Raw genomic sequence first — 21375 nt, 5'->3', positions numbered from 1 at the left:
AATAAAATAAATATTTAAAGAATAAATAAAAAATAAGTTTTTAAATAAAACAAATCACAAACGCAATAACAACCAACCAAACCAACCACTGTTATAAGGACTTGTTACATGAGTCATTGTGCTGGCAACATAAATTGTAGCAACATGATTTTTAATGTATGTATTTTGTATATATATGAAGGTGGAACGCTGTGCATTTTGTTTTGAAAATGTATTGTATTTGTTATAAGTGACGCCGTAGCCTTGTTAGTTTTGTTATTGTTTTTGTTTAGATGTGTTCTGGCAGAGGTGAGGGAGTAACTCGTCCTCTACCAGGAATGATTAGAAACCTTGTGCAGAAGGTGGCCATCTTCCGAATTAATGAAGTGATTAATTTGCTAAATCGGGAGATGGTCACCTGCATAAAAGGCTGCAGTTCTTTCCCCTCGGTGTGGGTGTTCAAGAGGCGGAAAGAGAGCGAGAGAGGAGAGAGAAATCTAAAATAAAAAGGATCAGTGAAGGCAGTTGCCTAGCCTGACCTTCGTTTTAGTTATTTTGTGTTCATGATTTGTTTTTGTTCATCTTTTTGTTTTGCTCTGTGAGCAGTGTTTTTTTAAATATTTTATTTATTGTTGTTGTAAATAAAACGGTGCACCACGCATCTCTTTTGAACTGCAGTTACCTGGTTTGTTGTTTTCTCATGCTGGCCTGACGTCACCACAATGACATTGCCTGTTGCACGTAGTGGGATTGACCACAGCCTCTGACTCGGGCCAGAGAGAAAGGGTACTGCAGTTTTTCTGGGGGGTTTTTGGGTGGTATTTTGTGTGGAGGAAAGAAGAGGGTGGGAGGAAAGAGGAGGGGCTGCAAAAAGCAGCAGAGGCAGCAGCCACAGCCTAAGAAGTGGTGGTCATGGGTGCCAACCCAGTTTGGACCACCGGACCGGACAGCCGAACAGGAACAATGGAGGGCTGAAGGGGCCCCATGTGCATTGCCTGTGGCGAGTTTGGGCACGTCCGGGAGAACTGCCCTTATGAAATGTCCATTATGAAGAGACGTGGAACCAGGGACTGGTGGGGGATGCTGCTGAATGGTTCTGGGCAGTAGACCAGATCCAGCCATCTCCAGCACCCAAGAGGGAAGAGCCTGAATGTCCTGCGCCTGAGTGGGAGGAGCCCAAACGTCCACAGCCCAAGAGGGGGGAGACGGAGTGTCCACAGCCCAAGGGGGAGACGATGCTTTCACAGTCCAAGAGGGGAAAGGCCGAACGTCCACAGCCCAGGTATCCATAAGCAGAGGGAGAATACCTGCTGGTTCCACCTCCGTGGGAGGACTGTGTGCAGCTCCCACCTCCACCAGCAGAGGGAGAATACCTGCTGATTCCACCTCCACCACCGTGGGAGGACTACTTGTCGCTCCCACCTCCACCAGCAGTCACTCATTCTGGCCTGACGTTTCGCATCACCATTTCTTGTCACAGTGTTGCTTTTTTTAATTGCTCTGCAATGGTGACTACTAACTAACAGTAACATTTAAGTGCTGAACTAAGCAGAGAATAAAGACGCAAACAAGGGAAAGGGTAAGAGATGGCAAGCGTAACACACTGGGGGAGAGAAATACACACGAGGATCACACAAAGAGGGTGTGGGGCTGACAAGAGAAATGTACATTAAATTAAGTGCAACCGTAGAACAATTAAACAAGTGGAACAATAATTTCAATTAAAAAGAGGAAACTGTTCAATTCATGTCCCGCAGCAAAAGCTGACAGTTAGTATAGTACACACACACTGAATTTATGAACTGTTAACTTTCAAGAAGTATTTAATCGAAGAGCTTAGCTTGATTTCACAATTTTTTTTTTTTGTTCTCCAAAAAAAATTAAATAAAAAAGGACAGGAAACATTTTTTTTTTTAATGTGAAATTTAATGTTAAGGAGAAACTTTCCAATAAAATTACATACACTGATTCCGTGACTTTTGCAAGTGTCCATCAGCAAAAATCGAGGACACTAGCACAAGTCACGGAATCCGTGACACCTGCAACCACCGTGACTTATTTTCAGCCCTAGCCATAAGTGCACTTCTATTAATTAAAAGAGCATTTGAGCACCAGTTAGAGTTTAGAACAAGTACAATATACAGTAATACAATATATTTTATTTCTCTCTCTCTCTCTCTCTCTCTCTCTCTCTCTCTCTCTCTCTCTCTCTCTCTCTCTCTCTCTCTATATATATATATATATATATATATATATATATATATATATATATATATATATACACACACACACGCACAGTGCTTTGCAAAAGTATTCAGACCCCTGACCAATTCTCTCATATTACTGAATTACAAATGGTACACTGAAATTTCGTTCTGTTCGATATTTTATTTTAAAACACTGAAACTCGGAATCAATTATTGTAAGGTGACATTGGTTTTATGTTGGGGAAATATTTTTAAGAAAAATAAAAAACTGAAATATCTTGCTTGCATAAGTATTCAACCCCTGTGCTATGGAAGCTCCCAGTTTGCACCGATGAAAGAAATTGCCCTAATGAGGACACAATTACCTTACCATTGCCCTCCACCTGTGAACCATTAAAGTTCCTGTCACATTTTCGGGATAAAAACCCCACTGTTGAAGGATCATTGGTAAGGCTGTGAATCTGAAGGAAAATGAAGACCAAAGAGCATTCTACAGAAGTTAGAGATAAAGTAATACAAATGCATAGATTAGGGAAAGGGTATAAAATAATATCCAAGTGTTTGGATATCCCAATGAGCACAGTTGGATCAATAATCAGGAAGTGGAAGCTGCATCACACCACCCAGGCACTGCCCAGAAAAGGCCATCCCTCAAAACTCAGCTCTCAAACAAGGAGACTTGTGAGAGAAGCCACAGAGAGGCCAACAGTCATTTTGAAGGAGCTAGAGTTCAGTGGCTGGGAGTGGAGTAATGGTGCACCAGTCAACCATATCAACAGCTCTGCATAACACTGGCCTGTATGGGAGGGCGGCAAGAAAGAAGCCGTTACTCAAAAAGTACCATCTGAAAGCAAGTCTGGAGTTTGCCAGAAAGCATAAGAGTGACCCAGCTGTGATGTGGGAAAAGGTTTTGTGGTCAGATGAGACCAAGGTAGAGCTTTTTGGCCAAAACTGAAAGCGCTATGTGTGGCGCAAACCTAACACTGCCCATGCCTCAAGATACACCATCCCTACAGTGAAGTATGGTGGTGGCAGCATCATGCTGTGGGGATGCTTCTCATCAGCAGGGACTGGGCATCTTGTTACAATTGAAGGAAGAATGGATGGAGCAAAATACAGGAAAATACTGCAAGAGAATATGCTTTAGTCCGCTAAAAAACTGAGGCTTGGGAGGAAATTCACCTTTCAGAAGGACAATGATCCTAAGCACAAGGCCAAAGCAAAATTGGAGTGGCCCAAGAACAAAAAGGTGAATGTCCCTCAGTTGCCCAGTCAAAGTCTTGATCTCAATCCCATTGAGAATCTGTGGCACTATTTGAAAATTGCGGTCCACAGGCGTCGTCCAACCAACTTGAACAACCTGGAGCAAATCTGCCAAGAAGAATGGGCCAAAATCACTCCGACACTTTGTGTAAAGCTGGTATATACTTACCCCAAAAGACTTAAAGCTGTTATTGCAGTGAAAGGTGGCTCTATCAAATATTAATGTGCAGGGGTTGAATACTTATGCAAGCAAGATATTTCAGTTTTTTATTTTTCTTAAATATTTCCCAACATAAAACCAACGTCACCTTACAATAATTGATTTTGAGTTTAAGTGTTTTAAAATAAAATATCAAACAGAACGAAATTTCAATGTACCATTTGTAATTCAGTAATATGAGAAAATTGGTCAGGGGTCTGAATACTTTTGCAAGGCACTGTGTGTGTGTGTATATATATATATATATATATATATATATATATATATATATATATATATATATATATATATAATATACACTGCTGCTTCTTTCTTTTTCACAGCCTTAGTCCCAGACTGTCCTGGGGTCAGCTGCTTTGGTTGCTCTTCTCCACTTGTCTGTCGAGCACATCTTCCTCATTCACTTCACATACCTCCATATCTTTTCTCACACAATCTATCCATCTCTTTCTAGGCCTGCCTCTTCCCCTGTTACCTTCCACCTCAAATTCCATTACCCTCTTTGTTACTTCCTCAACGTCCCTCCTCATGATATGTCCATACCACCGTAACCTCGCCTCTCGCATCTTCTCAACCACATCCACCACCCTACATCGTCTACGGATTTCTTCATTTCTGATCTTATCCTTCATTGAAATCTGCAGAATCCATCTCAACATCCTCATTTCAGTTCTTCTCATCAGGTTCTCTTCCCTCTTTCCAACTGCCCAGCATTCAGCTCCATATAGTAGTACAGGTCTAATCACAGTCTTGTACATTTTGCACTTTAACTTTCTAGGAATGTTCCTGTCACAGATTATTCCAGTTATTTCTCTCCACTTGTTCCATCCAGCTTTCACTCTTTGTTTTACTGCCTCCAATGTTTCTCCTCCCTTTACCAGTTCTGATCCAAGGTATTTAAAGCCATCAACCTGTTTGTTTTCCTCCATTTGTCTCCTCAACATTGGTCATAGTATCTCCTCTTCTCTCCATTACCATTATTTCAGATTTTTCTGCATTCATTTTCAGTCCACCCTTTTCCAGACTCCTCTGCCATTTGAACACTTTCTCCTGTAGTTCTACTTCTGAATCTGCCATCAGTGCCACATCATCAGCAAAGATGACTTCCCAAGGCACTTCTGTTCTTGCCTCCTCTGTCAGTGTGTCAATAATGTTTATAAAAAGGAAAGGACTTAGTGCTGATCCTTGGTGTACTCCAACTGTGATTTCAAACTCTTGTCTCTCCCCGTTGTGTGATCACCTTCGTAGTTGCATCTCTATAGGTTGCTTTTACTAACTTCACCATGCTTTCTGGTACTCATTTCTTCCTCAAGCACCAATACATCACCTCTCTGGGCACACGGTCATATGCCTTCTCCAAGTCCAGAAAGGCCACATACATCTTTTTCCCTTTCTCTAGTGTCTTCTCCTGTAACTGTCTCATCACAAAAATGGCATCTGTTGTGCTTTTCCCCGCTGAGAATCCAAATTGTGAGTTGTGGATCCTGACTATCTTCCTGAGTCTCTTGTCCAGAATTTTTTCCAGGATTTTCAGTCCATGTTCCAGAAGTTTTATTCCTCTATAGTTTTTACACTCCATTGGGTCTCCTTTCTCCTTGTAGATGGTAACCATACTGCTTTTTGTCCATTCTTCTGGAATTCACTCTCTCTTTGCAATATTGTTTAGCAATCTCGTCAGCCACTGAATCCCCTCTTCATTGAGGTTCTTAAAGTGTTCTGCTGCTATTCCTGATGGTCCTGTTGCTTTGCCCACTTTCATCTCTTTGATAGCTTCTGTCACTTCCTTTACTGAAATTTCTTGGATTGGTCCACACACTACTTCTGCCTCCATTAGGTTCTCCCTCTCTCTACATTTAACAGGTTTTTGAAGTACTCCAGCCATCTTTGCTTGATCTGCTCTTCTTTAATCAAGACTCTGCCTTCTCCATCCTTGAGTACTGCCACCCGGATAATATCTTTTTTCTGTCTCGCTCTATGTTTAGCAATCTTGTAGATTTGGTCCTCTCCTTCCTTTGTTTCAAGTTTCTCATGCCATTCTTTCCAGGCTCTTTCCTTTGCTCTTGCTACACTTGTTTTTGCTACCTTCTTTAGTCTCTTATATTCTTCTAGTTCTCCAGTGCCATCTTTCAGTGCTTTGTATGCTTTTTTCTTTTCCTTCAGTGTTTCCTGAACTTCCAAATCCCACCACCACTCTTCATTTTCCCTCTGTCTGCCTCCTCTTGTCTTTCCACAAACCCTGGTAGCAGCCTCTTCTAGGATGTGGCTCATCTCAGTCCACTCTTCTTCAACTGAAGGCTCCTCTGTTTTCTGTGTTGTTTTTCATTTCTCTCACCAGCCTGTTGAAATCTACTTTGTTTTCTCTCAGTTTCCACACTTTTGTTCGTGCTGGGCATTTTCTCTGCTTTATTCTTCGCTCTTTCAATATTGCGATGTCCATCACTAGAAGATATACACACACACACACACATACATAAATATAAAGGCAACTTTGGCAGCAATTATAGCCATGAGTCTATTTGGATAGACTAAGTCTCTACCAGCTTTGCACATCTGGACACTGCAATTTTTGCCCATTCTTCTTTACAAAATTGCTCAAGCTCCGTCAAGTTGAATGGGGACCTTTGGTGAACAGCAATTTTCAACTCTTCAACTCTTTCTCCACATATTCTCAATTGGATTGAGATCCAGGGTTTGACTGGGCCACTACAGGACATTGACCTTTTTGTTTTTAAGCCACTCCAGTGTGGCTTTAGCTGTATGTTTGGGGTCATTGTCTTGCTGGAAGATAAATCTTCTCCCAAGTCCCAGGTCTCTTGCAGACTTCACCAGATTTTTCTCCAGGATTTCTCTGTACTTTGCTGCATCCATTTTGCCCTCTATCTTCACAAGCTTTCCAGGCCCTGACGCAGAGAAGCATCCCCATTGCATGATGCTGCCACCACCATGCTTCACGGTAGGGATGGTGTTCTCAGGATGATGTGCGGTGTTAGGCTTGCGCCAAACATAGCCTTAATTGCACACAGGTGGTCGCCATTCAACTAATTATGTGACTTCTAAAGACAGTTGGTTGCACCAGAGCTTATTTAGGTGTGTCATAGCAAAGTGGGTGAATACTTATCCAATCAATTATTTTCTGTTTTATATTTGTAATTACTTTAGAACAATTTGTAGATTTTATTTTTCACTTTGACATTATGAACTATTGTGTTGATCAGTGGCAAAAACTCCTAATTAAGTCCATTTTGGTTCCATGTTGTAACACAATAAGATACGAAGTAACAGTTTAAAAAAGGTAACGAAATATCAGAATATGAGCATCAGTTTAGCAGAGTTACAGCAGCTACATTTTTATTCCCTATAATTAATGACAGTTGGACCAAAGGTTTTAAGAAGTTTTAAAAACTTGTTAAAAGTAACTCTTCCAGCATTGGTTGTTATCAAAATACTACCAAATTAAAGATGTGTTCCTGTCCATTTTAACTATTATTTTCACTGTAGCAGGTAGAATCACGTGACACACACCAGTGCTCTGATTGGATATTGCCTGGAACCTGTTGCCTGTAGTAGGATTGCTGTCCATTTAAGCAATCGCGTTGCCAGGCAGTTGCCAGAACATTGACAATACGTTGTTAGGGCTGTTACATTGGACAATCCTCACGGGATTTGGTCGCAGGTGATAAAAGTTGCTAGTAAATTGACTTGTGTAACAAGGGCTTTAGTCTTTTTAATTTGAGTTTGTTCTCTCTCCTCTCACTCTCGTACTCTCCTTCGTACACCCACCGGAGTGCAGAGAGCTGTTGGTATTTATCTTGGTGGTCATCTGCCAATTTAATAAATTAAGTAATTAGACTTGGGAGATGACCACCTTCTGCATGAGGTTTTATCGTGTTGGTGCTACCCATCCACACTACAAAACATAAACAAACTACGGCTTCTTACTGTCATTTTTAAATGCAATACATTTTCAAAACTAACAAAATACATTGCGCTTCGTTGTCATATATACAAATACACATAACAATAAATAAATCATAATAAACAAAACACACAACTTTTGCCGTCATTTATATACATAAATAATAAATAAACAAACACAAAATAACACGGGTGGAGGGGGAGACTCCATTCTAAAAATTAATAAACAATACTGTACAGGGCTCCTCGCCCTGTTACAAAGTGGTTCAGCACAATACCTTGTGGTAAACTAGAGCCGCAAATAATTCAATGCCACCATTTCGGTTAATTAGTGATAACTGTTCTGCGCTGGCCTTTCTGCCCCTGGTCGGAATAGTCAATTTCTGATACGGCAATTCCCCAACTCATAAGTCACCCTTCAATAGCAAAATATCCATTTGACCAAAGGCCATGTCATTTTACTGTTTCTCCTAATTTCACATGCAGTATTTAGGTAAAGTATATTGCTAAAGTTTGTAGCATCATGGAAAAAATGAAAAATTGTTTGTTAGTATTTGTGACAGAAGTAGAATGATTCTTGGTGGTACATCTCCCTCACGACCTGTGAGGGCGCAAAGTAATGGTTGGACTGGTTGGCCTGACAATTCATTCCCAGGGTTAAAAGGAAGTCGGTCATCTAGAAAGGGGGCGGAGCTTGGGTGCACTAACTCATCGACGCGGAGGGGAAACGATGTGGATTAGAGGAGCCGCTGCAATCATTTACCAAGGGGTCATGCGTGACGATACAAATAGGGAACGAATCAACGTGATCTGTTCCTTCAGTTATGGTTAAGGAAATGACCGGGAAGGACAATTGTACTTGAGTGTTTTGTTTGTTTTGCCTCATCACTAATTGTTGATGATTATTAGTAGAATGCTAACATGTTCCAGAGATAAACCCAGACATCACTACACCTGTGTTACGATAATTATTGTATTAGCACCATGAGCACTACAGCACGCATCCAGGACTGGTGACCATATTTTTATCTTATGGATGTAACTGGACTTATTTGGGACTGCACACCCTTTGTTTTGAACAGTGCAAATGTGTATCGTCTGGGATTATTGTACTGGTCACCAGACCTGGATTATAAATAAAATCTATATTTTGATTAGATTATCACTATCTGTCTCTTCATTGCACACTGCATCACTCCTACACCTGTACTCTGCTTACCACTTTGCCAAAGTATTATAGTCTTATCAGATGTTGCAGAGAATTGTGTTAAATATAGGGTTTAAAATACACATATGAATGTCAGAAGAGTACCGCAACAGTGGGCTTCCAAAGAAATATTATTTTTGGATATTGTTAATATGGTATTTTTAAATGGGGTATCCCCAATCCAACTTCTCCCCCAAACTGCAAGACTCAGAATTGGAGTTTGCTATGTACCTCCAGTTATCAAGGCATGCATAGAAAACCTTGTAGGGCAGGAATGCTAACAAGTTCACAGGCATGTGTAGCATAGAGACATCGTTGAAATCATTACAATGTTAACCTTCCTGGGTTATTTAATATTCTTACAGACATACTGAAAAGCAACCTTTCAGGAAGGTAACTCCAACAATGCAGGAGAGGCAGGTAACTAAAAAATCAACCAGAGATCTGAACACATTGCTTTCAATTATCAATGAACTGGTAGCCATTAAACATGCCTCTCTGTGTTGCCTGTGTCAGGCCTTTGAGTTAACCACCTCTTTCCACCTTTCCGAAGAGCTTGGTAGTGGAACCGCTATTCAGATCAATTTTATTATAGTGTCTGTAGTAAAATTCTTGGCATTTTCATTGCTATTGGTCAATGGAACAAACATTCCCCTTAATGGCCTGATAGTGTTTTAAGTTGATTGAGTTCTTTACGAGTCGGATGGTATCCATGTTTCCTGATTCAATACCGTGATTTGTAGAGGTTCGACTTGAGGTTTTCTGCTATTGATCTGAACAATTCATTCAGAGAGGCACAGCAGATCTGTTACACTGGTGACTTCAAGCAGGTGAGAAACATTCCAACCTTTCATAGGCGAAATAGTTTTTAACCCTGATACAGGTTTCTAAATCACTTTGATTCTCAATGTTTTATTTACTTCAATTGACTTCTATCTTGAAACGAGTTGACAAAGTTAACCCTAGCCTATACTTCAAGCATAGCACAGAAACCAGAACCAGAGGACACAGTTGGAAATAAGGTGGACACAGACTTAGGATAGAGTGTAGGAGGCACTGTTTTACGCAGAGGTATGGAACGAATGGGTGGCTGTGTTGCTGAGAGACTTGACAGGACTGGGATCAACCAACTTTTAGGAAATGGACGAGCACGGATGGGCTGCCTCTCATTCATAAATATTCTTACATTCTTAATTGTAATTATTTATGTAAAACATATTTCCAATGATACGCTTTTCTTTGTTGCTTTTCTTGAAAGATGCATAATACTTCCCTGCAAGGGATGTGTAGTCAAGGACAGGAGGAGGTGAAATGAGTGCTGACACAGCCCAGTGGAAGCAATCACTACTGATTTGGTTGCCTGCAACAGCAATTGAGTTGAACTTCTGAAGATGGGATTGATGTCTCTGCAGAAAAATACCAGGGCATGGAGTGATTATTCCTCCTTACGCAGCCAGACCATTTGCTTAAAGAACAGGAAGCCAATTTGCACAACAGCACATGACTGATAAGGCACCAAAATGATCTGGATGCTAACATTCTGTTTTATTCTAAATGGAAAGAATCAAGATTGGAAAACAGAGAACTCATTCCCTATGCAAAATGCCATTGGTCACACTTCTTTATTAACACATTATTGAGTGATATGTTCATGCATATTACCTGCATAGACTCCATGAGACCCTGAATTGTGCTGGCCAAGGAAGAGGACTAAAGTCTGCGTCATGCAGCTAATCACAGACAATGCAAACATGGTGGATGGCTGCCTTAACATTTTCAGGGCTTGAAACTCACACTAGCCCTGCATCCAGCCCTTGGATTCAGAACTTCCCTTGTTTAGTCATATTATTGAAATGACCAGGAGCCAGGAATTAGAGCAATCAGGCCCTTGGCAGATCTGTTCTGAACTGATAGGGAATTAAAGGAATCACACATCACACATGTTTGCATATTCAAATGGAGGAGAGCCCATTTCGAATGAAGGGGTTCCTGATAAAGGGGAATCATTTCTGACTAACCAGTCCTGGGCCCACACAGATCAGCACCAGCTGTGTGTCTGGCACGTCTCTTTGAAGAAACGTCAGAACTCATTTCACCTTGCTCACTAACTTGCAGTCTCTTAGTACTTATTTTGATTTGCTTCACCTTATTTTCAAATAAAAATGCATCCAGTAAAACATCTGTTATGCAAACTAAACAAGGACCAGACACTTTGCAAAATCAAAAATCTAAAAAATGTGTTGAAATTGTTTTGGAGTTATAAGCCATAGCAGAATTTATTGCGAGCATTTGACAGGGATAGGGAATCCACCTGGATTGCATCCACTAGCAAGGTTATCTTGGGGTTATCTTATCAGCCCTAAATTGATACAATTTAGACAGATTCCCCAGTCCTGTAAAATACAGGTGTAGTTTATCCCATATGCCTAAAGATTATTAGGACTGTATGTGGTGATATTAATATATTTATAGACCATGGAGTCTATTGTAATGATTTAAACCAGTGGTTCTCAACCCCAATTCTCGGGGACCACTGTATCTTCTAGTTTTCATTCCAACTGAGCTCTCAGTTTACTTATGTAAACCTTTTATTTAAACTAACAATTACTTTAATTAAGCCTGCTTAATTGTTTTCAGGTCTTAAAGAGTTAGGGATGTCAAGTTAACTGTAAAATTGTATAAGTAACTTGAAATCTGCAACATGGTAGAAACTGAGAACAATTAAAAAGGTCTAATTAAGCAAATTATTAGTTAATTAAGGCAAACCTCATTACATTTTAATTGCATGGTATGTAGTTATATATATATATATATATATCATATAATATATTATATATATATATATATATATATATATATATATATATTAGTGAAAGGGAAATGTGTCATTTACATCCGCCCCTGATGGGATCAATAAAATCAAACTCATTGATCAGGATCTAATTATTGTTTCTGCACTAAAATGTTGCCCCTCTGTATCTTCATTCTCAACTGATGTTGAAGGACAACAGGCAACACAGGCTGGATTTCTGTCTTCAGAACAAAACAGGTTATGTGTGTTTTGTTTAGCGTTGTCAGTTGATTAGATCTGAAAGGGCCCTTCCCCAAGACTGCTGGTCCATGCATTGCAATACGTGGTTAGTGAAGCTAAACTAATGAATGGAATTATATGAGAGAGAGAGAGAGGGAAATGATCAGGAGAAGAGTGAAATGATTCTTCAGTTCTGTACTGAAGTCTCAAGCCAAAAAACGAGAAATCCTTTTTATTTCTTTTATTTGATGCCGTCTCTGTTCATCAAAGCTGCTATCCTAAGGTGTGATTTGCTCATTCGTTTTGTGGAAGGAACACATACCAGTAATAGTACGAAACATTCTTTAAAAAACAACTTGAGTTCTCATTAGTTTTGAATTGCTGGTTGTATTTTATTTTCACGAAAATGGAGCAGAAAATGTTTTCACAAACAGGAGACTTGTTGATCAATCTTCTGTATTTTCCCATTGTTATTTTCACACCATGATAATACATGTACTTTTAAAAAAAATACTTTTGGCATAAAGGAAACAATCTGCAAAATAAATGCTGAATGTTGTTTTTAGCATGCCTGCACGGTCTTCTCTGAAATGCACTAGTTTGCATTTCAGCTAACATTCGTGTTCTTATTACTATAAGCTATATATCATTTCTCTGCAGATTGTTTAGTTTTGTAAATTTCACTTTGAACTCAGTGAAGTCCGATTATCTTGCCACCACACTGCAGACTCAGACTTAAAGATTTTTTTTTAAAGAAGTTTTTAAAGAAGTTTAACGAATCACATGATCTGTATCTAAGGCTAATTATATAATACTCTTTAAATAAAGTACTGTATATTTTAAGCAATAGACCCCGAAGAAGAGGGTTGTCTCATGAGGGTTCTAGGTCATCTTTAACCCCAGCTCAATGAATTACCAACTAGACAAAGAAACAAAAACCCCCCCCCCCAACACCAAAACCTGGACCTTCCTCGGACAGACGACCCACTCCTTATGTCATTCATTTATTAGGAACACAACAAAGACAAAGACGTTCAACAGAAGTGCATGTGACCGAAAGTGCAATGACCGCGACAGCGGTCTTCAATACACTACTGTTGACTGCTCGGAAGGAACCGGTGACCAATTGACCGTCTTCTGGTGTAGAAAAGAAGTTGAGCACCTGACCACATTGTTCTTTTACACTTTAATAAATATGGGTCATGTAGTTTCACTTCTCAATAACTATGTTGGTTAGGAACCACTCATGGCTCGACAACAGAATCTACGTTTCCTAAGCATTAGTGTGCTGTTATCTCAACTGTCTACGTCCCGGACCTGTTTACTACAAAATCTGGGAAACTCGGACCAATACCTCTGGACTTTTAACTGGAAGGGACTTCTGTCTGGAAACACTGATAGGACTAGTTGGTTGCTTTTGTAAGAGTTTCAGACTTCAGATTAACTAGGGGTCAACGGTGTGTTGACTGTACTAAATAGGGTCAAGGATTAGGCAAAGCACAAAGTTAGAAAGGACAGTCACTGTTCACTGACCATATTACCGTGATCTACTTGATATAAGCCAGACTTAGTGTTAAATCTCCCTCTCGACCTGTGAGGGCGCGAAGTAACAGGAACAGAATACTCTGGACTACTTGACCTGACACTTCGTTCTAAGGGTCAAAGGAAGTCGGTCATGTAAAAGGAGACGGAGCTTCAATACACTAACTCGTTGACCTGGAAGGGCAAATGATGTAGCAGGTGCAATTGTTTACCAAGGGGTCATGAGTGACAGTATAAATAGGGGGTCGAAGCAATGTTATCTGTTCCTTTGTTTTTGGTTGTGTTATTGACCTGGAAGGACCTGTACTGCTGGTGAAATAAATAATAATAATCATTTGTTTGTTCTGTCTATTGTTGAGTGTATTCACTAGACAGCTAACACGTTCTGGAGCTGTCGCCAGGGGCCAGCACAAACCCGGGACAGCACTTCACTTGTACCACTGTAAAACTGCATTGCACCACAATCACTAATTCAAGCACTAACCGGACTTGTGTATGTGTTTTGTCTTTAATGTGGGGATACAATAACAGGACTATTATTTCGGGACCAGCTTGGGGGATTATAAATGTAAGTAATTGTGGCAAAGTGGTGAGTACGTGCAGGTGAATACACTGCAGAGTTTATTAATCACACAGACAATGATTTACAGATGCAAGGGTGTCTATTAAATGATTTTTAATGTCCAGAGCCTTATGGCAAAACCTGTAAACACAAATAATGATGGAAGTGGTACAGCGGCATGTATCACTTCTGTTTGTAAATCCCACAGGTTTGAACCGAAACCAAAAGTCTAGTCTTTTTTCATCCACACAAAACACAAAACACAGACGCAGTTCCTACAGTGCGTGAATTAAGTGTTCATGGTGCAAAGACAGTTCCTCAGTGAAAAGTGAGTGGTGATATCCGAGTTTGATGTTGGCCTGCGGCTGCAACTCCGGATTGTGTTAGTAATCTTGAAACAGACAATACAAACAAACAGCGTTACAAGACAAAACTAACAAACACTCACGGTTTCTTTCACAAATAACGGGGACTCCTTCTAGATTGTTGCTAACCATATAGAAAGGAAAATATCACTTTCACTACTTACCCTTCCTCATGACCCCTAGGTTAACGAATGCATCCACTCCTCCAATCCTCGGATGCCATGCCGTCTCCCGTCCGTCATTCAACTTGGGTGCTGTAGCTCAGCCCCTTTTCTAAATGACCGACTTCCACCTACCCTAAGGAATAAATTGTCATGCCATTTAGTTAAGGGCACTCCGTTCCTTTTACATAGTGACCTCACAGGTCGGGAAGGAGATCTAACACCAAGAATCGTTCGATCTCTATCACAGTAATACACCCCGCTGTAATACTTACCACCATTCTTATTTACTGTTTGTTTTGCCATCAGGCACTGGACTGGATAAATGAAACAAACCTTTTCACCTGGATTACAATTGTCTGTCTGTTCTTTAATCACCTGCACCTGCACACTATCAACCACTCTGCCACAGTTTGCTGGAGTCTTTTTGTGATTTTTATGCAGCTGTTTTTTTCTTGCTAAAAATACAAATGTTTCCCTCAATATTCCATGAGTAGTGTGTTTACTCAGAATTCCATATGGTCTGCTAGGCTTCAGTATCCCAGTTATTATGATTAATTCAGAGACCTTTACAATATTCAAATGTACTTTCTCGGCATTTGTTCTATATTTGTTAATCTCTGAGTCATATGCTGTATCTGTAATGTAATATCACACTGTGGGTATTTTCAATAGCCTAATAACTACTACAAAACCAGTGTCCATAAAGAACAAGTATAAATACATTGAAAATGGCTGCTGATATCACTGGAATGTTTACTTGTGGAAGGATCCTCTGCCTCTGTACACTGAATTGGCAGCAGGAGAGCCTCCTGCGTACTGCACAGCTTTCAGGCTGTTTCCCGCCCAGGTTAACAGTGATTGAAAGTTATATAACTCTGACAGCTGTGGCGGGCCTGTGTGAAGTGTGAAATGAGTTCTGGCAGGCACCAGCCAAGTCCTTATAGGAGAGGTGTCCCCATCATAAATATCTCATCACAGATGACACTAAAAGGCACCTTAGCTGGCAGTCACTTAGAAAAACTGAGGAATGACTTTAGCATAAAGACGCAATGCTCAATTTGCTGGCTCAGTTTCTCGTCGATACTGAACACTTTCTCTGTATTGAATGGGCTAGATCTCAGATCTGCAATACTGAATTCTGTATACAAGTCTGTATTGAATGAGCTGGCTCTCAGATCTGCAATACTGAATTATCTACACTAGTCTGTATTGAATGAGCTGGGACTCAGATCTGCAATACTAAATTCTCTATTCCAGTTTGTATTGAATGAGCTGGCTCTCAGATCTGCAATACTGAATTTTATATTCCAGTCTGTATTGAATGAGCAGATCTGCAATACTGAATTTTATATTCCAGTCTGTATTGAATGAACTGGATCTCAGATCTGCAATACTGAATTTTATATTTCAGTCTGTATTGAATGAGCTGGATCTCAGATCTGCAATACTGAATTCTATATACAAGTCTGTATTGAATTAGCTGGCTCTCAGATCTGCAATACTAAATTATATATTCCAGTCTGTATTGAAAGTGTTGGCTCTTAGATCCCCAGTTCTCTGTACTAAACTGTATTGAATTAGCTGGCTCTCACTTCTCCAGTACTGAGTTCTTTATACTTCATTGCACAGGATACCCCAAATAGCAAAAACCATGAGGACCCTGCATCCTCTGTATGTTTGTGCACTGTGATTGTACAAGTACAGATATTACTTTAGTATAATGAAAACCAGAATTATAATCCTTCAGTGACTGCCTGTACACTGAACTGTTCTCCAACACCTGTAGCTCACAGTGGAAGTGCTTGGAAATTCTGGCCTTTGGTTGGTTAAATCCTCATGATGGGAGCAAAAATAGATTGAACTATTGCCCTCACATCTTTACACCACCAGGCAATAGTATCCCTCTGACATGCAATTGGTTCACATCACTGTCGATCATGCCCCTTTTCAAAGGAATGCCCTCCACCCTCACTAACAACAAGAGAAAATAGCTGAACGAAAAAACAGCGATTCTGTTTCTTAACAAAAAATGAATTTTCTACAAAAGAAAGAAAAAACTTTGATAACTATGCGGTATGAACTTTTTTCTGTTTTTTATTTATGTTATGTAGTTATTTATTTATGCTATCAGGTATATTTAAATAAAGAACTGTAAAGCCATAAATATTTGTGACCAAAATATTTGCTGAATCACCCCCATAAAACCTATTTTGCTCCAGAAATGTTGGCGACCTCTTGCACTGGTAATAGTATATTACTTCATGATATGTACAGAGCTAAGATATTTGTGCCAAATTTTTTTTTTTCATACGCGAAAAATGCATAATATTTATGGCTTTTACTTACTCTCTTATTATTTTGACTGACTCACATATTAAATATGTACTGCAGACTCAGCCATAATGGAAAATGAAATGCCCCTGGGGAAGAGTCCAGCTTTAGACATTAGCTCCTTATCGGTAACAATAGTCTTCCCTAGGGGTAATAATTTTCCACTATGGCTCTCCTCTCCAGTCCATGTTTACTATATACTGTGTGTGTGTGTGTGTGTGTGTGTGTGTGTGTGTGTGTGTGTGTGTGTGATATATATATATATATATATATATATATATAGGGTATATTTTAACCTTGTCTACCGTCGTACCCACTTAATATCACCCTATTTTTATTATCTCCAAATTGACCAGAATAGCTCCTGATAACATTACACTCCATTGATTATCACTTACATTTCTCAGTCATACAACTGATTTCCGCCTCACTTGATAGCACTCTGGGAAAGTATAAGATCAGAAGGTTTGCAGGTAAGTAAAATGCTGCATTGAAATGTTTAAACAATACTATAATGACTGTATATTGATAACAAGAAATATTATCTGTGAACACTATTGTAATCAATGCAATAACTAGTACAGTAGAACCTGCCAGATCCATTTAATTGGTTCCAGGGTCCATCAGATATGTGAAAATATCGGATCTCAGAGGGAGTTGTTATGTAGGCATTGTGGTTGCTTTTTTTAATTTTGGGGCATTATAAATTAACAAAGCAGTGAGTCTAAGACACCAAAGTACAGTACTGCATATAAACTATACAAAGAGAACCAGTAAAAATTACTGCTGAAAAAGTGTACTGTTAAAAACAAAGCGCTATACTAAAGCATTTTTTTAATTATTTTTTTGGGGAGGGGGTAAAAAATAACAAAAATAGAATAGAAGCATGCACACAAACACTAACTGGTTTTAAAGGTGTTGTGAAAAAAATATTCTTTCTGCTTTTTAGCGGTACAGTAACGTTATGAATCCATCGCATTCGTGTTGTTTGATGGGAGCTTAGTGACAGCTGGCATGTAAAAGGTGAAACTGTCCTTTTCCAAGGCCTTGTCTGAACCAATGTCCCGTGTCTTTTCTAGTGCTTGGTTTTTATCAGCAACTGAATCTATTCTGTTCTGCTAAGAGCTGAATTTACTGTTTTAGACACATAATAAAATGTGCATTGATCAGTACCGCTAGTGTTGGTAGAAATGACACATGTCAGCAGTCTAGCAGTTAATAGTGGGCATTGTATCTTACAGGATTGGATATTAAAGGCTTATTTGTTGCACCAGCACTTCAGTGTTTTAACCCTCACTTTGCCAGGTTATTCACAAACTCCTGATAAAGTCAAATCAGCTTTTTTTCATAATTTTTGCCCATTTAAATTCATATTAAAATTGTTTGGCTGTCCAGTATAGGGTCCAGTTTGTTCATGTCATTTTGGTATATTAGTTTTAATTCAATAACCTGCTTAGAGAAATCTGATTTCTAGGAATGTATAAAGTGCTCACTATTGACCTGATCTCTGAAGGAACACCCCTGACTCCTGGAGCCCATGACTCACACACACACTGAACAGCACTCAAGGATCGGACAGGCACCATTAAGCTTCAGGCTGCTGTTTTGTTATTGCTGCAACGGTGCAGCGAGTAGTGTCCTATACTCAGTAGAAGTTCACATCTGGGTTAGGAATGCTATTTTATTAAATTTATTTTAAAAAAATTTAAAAAAAATTTCCTTTTTGAGCAATTTTCTTTTTTTGTTAGTTTGGCTATGCTTGATTAATAGCAAGACTTGTTTTACTGGCCTTAAGAATTTTGAAAGGACAGTGTGACAGGGCGGAGAGTCAGGCCAGGATGCAGGAAGAACAACAGACACTGCAGTTCAAAAGGCGCTGCGCGTCGTTTATTTAAAGAGAAAAATAAATTTAAATATTTAAACAAAAAAAACACTGCTCACAGAGCAAATCAAAATATGTAAACAGAAACAAAATCACGAACACAAAAACAATAATAAACTCCAGGTCAGGCTGGGCAAATCGCTCTCCTCTGTTCCTCCTCTGAACTCCCACCCTGATGGTAGAGAGAGCTGCAGGCTTTTATGCAGGAGACTATCTCCCGATTAGCATCAACTTAATCACTTAATTAATTCGGGAGATGGCCACCTTCTGCACAAGGTTTTTTTTTAATTAATTATTCCTGGCAGAGGACAAGCTGTTACCGTGCCTCTGCCAGAACACACTCACACAAAAACAATAGCAAAACAATACGGCACTTCACCGTCATATATAAATACATAAATAAATTACAATAAACAAATTCAAATACGACACAGGGGCGGAGGGGGAGACCCCGTTCTAAAAATAAACAAAACAATACATAAACAAAACAATACATTTAAACAGTAGGGCTTTCCTACCGGAAAAAAAATATTTTGAGAGCAGGAGATACATTTTCTTGGGATTGTGACATTTCAGCCATGATGCCGAGATCACAAAATTGGTTAAATTATCTCAGCATCTTGAGACAAGAAACCGATATGTCAAGACCTTAAATAATGTATCTGTGATCTTGACTTTTTTCTCTGGACTAATCTCCAACCTGCACATGAATTACCCCAATAGGTCCTGCATGGCTGGATAAAGTACCAATCAGAGCCTCGTGACCACTCTTGAGTGGAATTGCACAAGCAGGAATGGAACAGAAATGGTCTTGTTAGTTTTCAATTAAACAATTCAGTTTAAACTACTCTGCAGCTACGGACACAAGTTTTGCGTCACCTAGAATTTTAGGATGAGTCATAATTAAAAAAAAAAAACTATATGAACATAACTTAGCTCTTTTATTTACCATCATGTAATCAAAGAAGCTATAAAATGATATTGCAAAAGTCTACCGGAAGCCATAATAAGAGTACAGTATTTCAAGTTAAGTATATGGAAAACTTCAAAACGATATCTAATTCAATATTTTAACGTAACATTATTCATCAGGTTTCATTAGACTTTATAAAGCAAAATGTGTTAATTCTATAGGTTGATGCAAAACCTTTGGCCAAAGCTGTATTTCTGGAGCTCAGAAAGTCCATTATTGAAGTGGGTATATAATTTGACTGTTTATGACAGTTGTGGACAATACAAACCATTGTGGGGCTCTGAGATCTGCCAGCAATGCTTATTGACCAGTTAGTACATTTTGACATTTGTGTTTGGCACTCAGCTAAGGTGCATGCATTTCTGGTTACTTAATATGGTTTCTTATGATGAAAATGTTTATGAGATTAAATACTGATTTCCTGATTGGTAAGGACCACGATTAAAGCTTAAATGTGCATGCTTGGGGTTACATCAGTCATACTGTACAGTAGTGTGCACATTTATTGCAACACCTGAAGGTGGTCATTTATATCCTTTATAGACCTACCTGCATGAAAAACTCTGGGTGTATCGGTCAGTAATCAGTGATACAGAAACAATAGACACTCATGTGTGAAAATGTTAGACCATGTTGTGCTTTAATTAGGCATCTTAAACAACTTCTAAATCGTCGAATGCTCTTCGTCGTTTGTAGCTATATTTTCTCTTTCTTTTTTAAATGAATTGCAAGTGTGGTCTATTAAAGTCAACAATTGAAAATGTTAAAATGTTGAAGCACCCTTGAAGGGTGAGTAGCAGAGTTCTAAAAGATATAGTGTTCCACCTGTTACTACAACTGTTTAAATAACATACCTGCCATCTTTCTTTTCGTAGTTAACATTCTAATGAGTTTATATTCAGTATATAATATAATAAGAAATCATTCCTGAATCCAAATACCTCTCGCTATCCAGAGCAGCTAGTTCATGAAAAAGGCTACATTGCTTTCAGAAAGTGCAGATTGCTTTTCATTTTTGGCTTATATAATTGTATTTTCTGCTGTGAAAGAAGTCAACCTGGCATGCATTCCAAACCTCCTCGTTCAATCAAAATCGAGGCCCCTGATAAATTAAAAGGGACATGCCAGGAAACTATACAGGACAGCCCTCAACAACAAATCAGCCACTCTAATGCATCAGGTCTGGGTTATCGAGTACAACAGACTGCCTGTACCAGCAGCACCACAGTGATGAGGTGTGGGGCATGTTCTCCTGGAATACCTTGCTGTGGATTTGTTCTCCTGGTATACCCTGGTGTGGGCATGCTCTCCCGGTATACCCTGGTGTGGGGCTTGTTCTCCTGGTATACCCTGGTGTGGGGCATGTTCTCCTGGTATACCCTGGTGTGGGCATGTTCTCCTGGTATACCCTGGTGTGGGGCTTGTTCTCCTGGTATACCCTGGTGTGGGGCATGTTCTCCTGGTATACCCTGGTGTGGGCATGCTCTCCCGGTATACCCTGGTGTGGGGCTTGTTCTCCTGGTATACCCTGGTGTGGGCATGCTCTCCCGGTATACCCTGGTGTGGGGCTTGTTCTCCTGGTATACCCTGGTGTGGGGCATGTTCTTCTGGTATACCCTGGTTTGGGCATGCTCTCCTGGTATACCCTGGTGTGGGGTTTGTTCTCCTGGTATACCCCAGTGTGGGGCATGTTCTCCTGGTATACCCTGGTGTGGGATGTGTTCTCCTGGTTAC

This window comes from Polyodon spathula, chromosome 26 (assembly GCF_017654505.1).
Source record: "Polyodon spathula isolate WHYD16114869_AA chromosome 26, ASM1765450v1, whole genome shotgun sequence".
Taxonomy (NCBI): Eukaryota; Metazoa; Chordata; class Actinopteri; order Acipenseriformes; family Polyodontidae; genus Polyodon; species Polyodon spathula.
This window is presented reverse-complemented; position numbering follows the sequence as displayed.